Source organism: Triticum dicoccoides, chromosome 2B (assembly GCF_002162155.2).
Source record: "Triticum dicoccoides isolate Atlit2015 ecotype Zavitan chromosome 2B, WEW_v2.0, whole genome shotgun sequence".
Taxonomy (NCBI): Eukaryota; Viridiplantae; Streptophyta; class Magnoliopsida; order Poales; family Poaceae; genus Triticum; species Triticum dicoccoides.
The window spans coordinates 692989288-692995573 of NC_041383.1; the positions used below are offsets into that span (position 1 = coordinate 692989288).

At 44.7% G+C, this 6286-nt stretch overlaps 1 pseudogene; it reads left to right on the forward strand.

Annotated features, from left to right (window-relative positions):
* The first annotated feature begins 1147 nt into the window (after positions 1-1147).
* On the forward strand, positions 1148-4750 carry LOC119361156 (annotated as a pseudogene).
* The last annotated feature ends 1536 nt before the right edge of the window (positions 4751-6286 follow it).

A 6286-nucleotide genomic window follows, 5' to 3' on the forward strand; every position in this document is an offset into this window, starting at 1 on the left:
AGTGGGCAATATGGGCAAAGGATAAATAAAGGACAATAACCCATAACCATGTGAGGTCCATGTAGAAGGAATGCGCGAAGTCGTTGCACGGAGGAAACGGTTGGTGACACATCTCACGGGTTCCCAAGGCATCGTTGCTCTCTAGATCTTGTTTTGTCAACTCAAGGTCTTGCGAGGTTGACGAGTAAGTATCGGTACCTACACAAAATAGACACAAGCCAAAGAAAGTGTGTGCGTGGTATATGTACACATCATCCATTTTGATGCACACATGCGTCTGGGGGTTAGCACGAAATACACAATTCTCAAATAAATGAGATGCGTGATTTAGAAACATGTCATCAATCATGAGGGGTTTGTTGTTAAGTATAGAATAATGGAGACTCAAATTGTGTAATGCATCATGAGAAATATGTAGAGCATTGTTATTCTGGAGTGCATATGATGCACACAATCATGGGAATCATGCAATATGTAATGCATCAAAATCTCCTAATATGTATGGGTAAACTATTGGGGTCTCCTCATGACCATTAATGGAAACATCACATGGAGAATATTGACAACATCCAAAACAAAGCATATTTTGTTCTATGTGATCATGGCATGGTATAGTAGATGAATTGTGCAAATCATGTAAAGGAAGCATGGCAATATCATCACATGAAAAACAAAAGCCAATGACCATCATCTCATCATCTATGCCATAAGTGCAAATGGGTTTTATTGTAATGGGGCATGCATAGTTACTATGTTGAGATTGAAATGATGCAATATGGGAGATCTCACTCATAGCATATGACAAGTTTAAAGAGTTGTCTAACATGATGTGACCAAAAGAATTTTCACATGATATCCTATGGAGCATAACATCACAACTAGGCAACTCGACATGATCATCATCATATTCATCATAAATTGGTAAGTCATGACATGAGGAGGTCGCACTAGGATGAAGCATGGTAATAGGTGTGTCAACATCATGCAAGGAATCATTGGTAATATAGTCCACTAGTGAGATAAGAGAAGAATCATCACCTATGGTACCTTTGGAGCATTGCTCATGTGCTGTAGGTGAGGTGTCGAAGACCAAGTTGTGGTCATCTTCATCGTGATAAACCATGTGGGGGGTGCATTATCGTGTACCATGGCCATCGTCATCCCCATTGGAGGTAGGCATGTCATCATGTAGGAGACCTAGTACCAAAGAAGAAAATACACTCGGAGTAGAGGTTAAGTCGGTAGAAATCATAGTGTCCGCACATGCCATCTCAACTATCTCACTCACTAAGTGGTGTGGCTCACTCACTCCCAGTAAGATGCTCTCACTCATATGGTTGGTGGAGTAACTCAAATGGCTCTCAACATCACTAAGGATCTGTGGCATAATCTCGTGTGTGGGGCTAGTGGTGGTCACACTCATCCTCTCATAGAAAATGCTCTCAATGTCACATATGGTGGAGTCACTCCTATCACTCATGGTGGGGTGTCTCTTCTCACATGGAAATTGGGGAACCTCGTCATATGTGGGTGACGGAGAGATGTAGGTGCAATTGTCTCCATCTCAACTCCAATCGCCGCCTTGGTTGAAGGGATAGTCCCATGATCAACCTCCTCATCCATAATGCCTCTGGAGATGAATGCCGTAAGATGTGGCAAATCATAGCTCTCCTTCGAGACGAAAGATAAGGTTTCAGCTGCGCTCTTGTAGCTCGACTCGGAGTACGAGTCCCATTTGGCCACTGTCTTCATGTTGTAGAAGAGGTTTGTGCTTGTTGCCGTGGTCGAAGGGGATGGCCCTTGCTCGACTGTCTTTTTACCATCTTGTTGTAGGAGGCCCATATGATGTGGCACCTCGTAGCTCGTCTCCATGACCGAAGGGAATTTCCCCTGCTCGGCCATCTTCCTTGAGGGGCTACCGATGATGGAAGTGTCGCCCTCGCTTGTAGGTGGTCGCCTTGTTGTTGAATATATCGATGTAGGCAAACTCATGGGAAGTAGGCTAAGATGTTGTACGTTCAAAGGCCAAGATGCCTTGATAAGACTTGGCGAAGATGCCGAAGTGGTGGTAGTAGTCGTAGCTCTGTCTTGTTGGTGCTCGTCTCGCAGTCTTCTCTTGTGCTCATGAAGTTTGGTCGTAGCTTCATGTAGAGCTTTTTGGGACTTGTAGGTGTACATATCGTGAGCAGCTTCATCTTTATGGTGTTGTAGTGCTTGAGCTCGATGGCGATCCGAAGATTGGCTACATGAGCATCGCCGCCTTGAAGATGACGAAGGGAAGAAGACTTGTAGTTGGCCACAATGTCTCATACTTCACCATGTGTTCGTCCAACTTGGTGTCAAAGTAGTCCCTTTTCCTTGCTTTGTTTTGGCGAATGTCGATGGCAAGTCGCTCAATGCCTTGCATTGCTCGTTATAGTCCGAAGATGGGCGTTTATGGTAACGTAGTTGTTCGCGCCGTCGTTGTCGTGGAAGACAGGAGATGAAATGCCTTGCGTATCCATCATAAGACTCGAGCAAATGTGAGTGGAAGAAAGGAAAGAACTAAACCAATGTACCTTATCCAATGTTGAAGATGGATAAATGATAACTCAATAATGTAACAAGGAAACATCACAATTGGTACCAGATCTTGTCAATTCTCACACCTACACACGTAAAGCTTTTGGTGGAGCTCGGTGAAGATAGTGGCACGAAAATTTGATGAAAAATATTAGCAAGAGTCAATAATGTTGGAAAAGATTCTCAAATTTGCAAGTGAAACAAGTAGACCAGTAGCAATGGGTAGCACACAGAAATACACACACAGATAGATAAATGGGGTCGTGCAACCAAGGAATGAGAACAAAATGTGAAATCCATGGAAAACACTCGTGTTGCACAACTCTAGAGAGACGCTAGCACGATTGCTCAATAGGCGGGTACGACAATTGTGCACAACCTACAAGATGCAAAATGTATCAACTTTCTATCCCAAGTATGCTATATATGTATGATGTTTAGGTGTTTCGCGTACGATGATCCAAGATGATCAATATGTTAGTAATGTGGCGATGCTATGGCTCTTGCTTACAAGCTTCTTTGCTCTCTTTTTTCCTAAAAGCTATTCTTGTTTTCTTTTCTTTTTTTGTATGGCCACTTATGCGAAATGCACAAACCAAGATAGCTATTGTGTATATGCGGGGACAATCTTATGACACAAGGTATAGTACTATGATACCAAGATGATACCAATATGATATGGTACGTACAAAAACACTTGTAGTTGGCCACCATGTCACTACTGGAATCCGAGATTTTGTCGTCTGTCATTTCTTTGCCGTCTGCTGGCAGATGGCAAAGAATCTTTGCCATTTGCCAGTGGATGGCAAAGAGGTGTTGGTGGGGTCCACTAGATGCCAGTACATTGCAATGGTCCACCCCCTCTCTTTGCCATCTACTAGCAGATGGCAAAGAGGGGGGCTATGTTTTTTTCGGGTAAAAAACACGGAAACGATAACGCCCCCTCCTCCCACTCGACCCGAATGCATCCCCTCCTCCCACTCGGGAGTTATCTTCTCCCTGGCGCCACTCTTCTCCGACTCCACTGCTCTTCTCCCTCACATCGCTACAGTACCCTCTGATCGGGCTAGAGTCGCCGCGCCTGCACATTTCCGGCGAGTATCTGGTGAGACAAGCCCCCTTGGGTGCTCTTTCCTCTTCTGCTCCCTCTAGTTCCTTCCTCCTCCTCTGTTTCCCTATCTCAGATCTTGTCTTCTTTGTACAGGAACAATGGTGAGATGTCCATCTCACTGCCGCCTCCACCTCCATCGTGCCCCATTAGTGGGCCGACGATGACTATGTGTCGGGCAACATCATGGAGATCGAGTTGTGCAACTTCATGACCTACCACAACCTTGTCTGCCGCCCCGGCCCGCGCCTCAACCTTGTCGTCGGCCCCAATGGCTCCGGCAAGAGCTCCCTCATCTGCGCCATCATGCTCGCCCTCCCCACCGACTACGCCATCCTCGGGCATGCCGCCAGCTTCAGGGCCTTCGTCAAGCGCAGGGAGGAGTCCGGCCACGTTCGCCTCTCCCTCCGCTCTGAGGACTAGGGCCGCGACATCGACATCACCCACAAGATCGACACCAACAGCAAGTCCGAGTGGCTACTCAACGGTACAAACCATATCTACCTACCCCCTTCGAGTATAGATCCCCTTCTGTTGCTGCTTGCTCAACACCTTAGTAGGAGAATTAGGGATTCATCCATTATCTTGTAAGAATGTCGCAAGAATTAGATTCCCTCTAGTAGTACTATTGTTGTTGTTTGCTCAGCACCATAGGGAATTAGAGATTCATTCCTTCGTTTCCCTTCCCCCGGGTGCCGCCGTCCATAAGAAGGACATCATCAAAGTCATCAAGAAGTTTAACATCCAAATCAACAACCTCACTCAGGTCTGCGTGTCATCCTCTTTTCTTAATGGATGGAGTAGGCCACTGCATAGCTATACCTGATGACGATTTTTGTTGTCTCTCTCAATTTAGTTCTTGCCCCAAGATGGTGTGTGCGATTTTGCAAAGCTCCCCCATCAAGCTGCTAGAAGAGACCGAGAAGGATGTGGGCGTACTAAATTTCTTCACTTGCCAAATCACTTTATACATGTTTCTGGAAGTCCATAGTAGTATTTAGTTCTGTGTTTGCCCTGGTCTACTGTATCTGATATCCCTTTTCAACACCTTTTTAGCTCGAATGCACACTATTTTGTTGATCTGTCACTTTTGAACTAGTTTATGGGCCTGTTCTCCTTGAGGTTTGTTTAGTTGCACTAGTATAAAAAGGGTCAAATGTGAGACACATTAGTCCCGGTTTGACACAGAACCGGCACTAATGTGTCCATTAGTGCCGGTTCCAACGGCTAGGCGGGAGGAGCTCTTTAGTATCGGTTCATGGCGAACCTTTAGCACCGGTTCGTGCCACGAACCGGTACTAAAGAAAATGGTGGCAGGATGTTGTCAGAGTGGGGCCCTTCCAGCACCTTTAGTACCGGTTCGTGGCACGAACCGGTACTAAAGGTCGTCCTATATAAACCCTTCGTCCACCCGCACTCTGTTCTTCCCCCTTTCCCCTCTCCCTCTCCTCCGTTCTTCCCTTCTTCCTCTCGAGTTCATCACAAAATTTGCCCCAAATTTGTCAAGATTTGCAGGCCCTCATCCATTCAAATGATCACCAAGGTTAGCAACTTTGTCCTTTCATCTCTCATTGCTAGATTAGCTCTTGCATTGGTTTATATAGTGATTAATTGTGGGTTTTAGTAATTTGGGAGGAATTATATGTGGTAGTATTTGATTTATATGCAATTTGAGCTCAAAATAACACTTAGTTTGCATATGTAGGTGTGGTTTACTTAGTGCCTTCTAAATCTCCGTCGTAACCACCGTCGATCGCCTGCACCGTCCCGTCGCCGGCACCACCTTGTGGTGAGCCTCTTGTTCATGAAATTTTATATAAAAAATTGATGTTTGTGTGATTTGGATATATAGTTACTCGTATAATAATTATCTTACCCGTACGTTGTTTGTTATACGTAGTGCCATGGTTTTGATATCCGTCCCCGTCGGCCCTCGTCCTTGTTATGATTCGGATGTGGTATATTCTCTTTTAAAACTATTTGTTGCATTTCGTGTTTATGACAAATTATGCCCATCAAGTTGACATAGATATTTTCATCTAGGAGGTATGTGAATCGGAAATTCCAACCGACCCTATTGTCGAGAGGTTAAATTTAGTTGAAAGAGAAAACGAGTACTTGAAAGAAAAATTGAAAAGAATTGAGGGGGAGAAGATGGAATTGGAGTTGCATGTTGCCGATGTCATCGATGATCACAAGATCAAGATGGAGAAAATGCGCTTGAAGATTAGAAAGATTAGAAAAATATGCCATCGATAGTGAGGCTTGGTATCATTATGTTGTTGGATCAATTGTTACCTTAGTTGCGATCTTGATCGCATTTGTTGTTGCATTTAAATGCTTTAGCTAGAGAGTTATTTGTTTGTTGCATTTAAGTGTTGTATGAACTTTATGTATGAACTTGTATTAATTTGGTCTATTCGGTGTTGTGTATTGAAGATGAGCCGGCAATGGATGTACGATGACTGATGCTCTCCCCAGTTCGTTGAGGGTGTGCATACTTTTCTGCTTGGGGCTGAGGCAAACAAGCGGGCGGATGGTTTTATGCCTTGTCCATGTGCTGGCTGTAAGAATGGTCGCAATTACTCTACGTCAAGAACCATTCACGTCCACCTG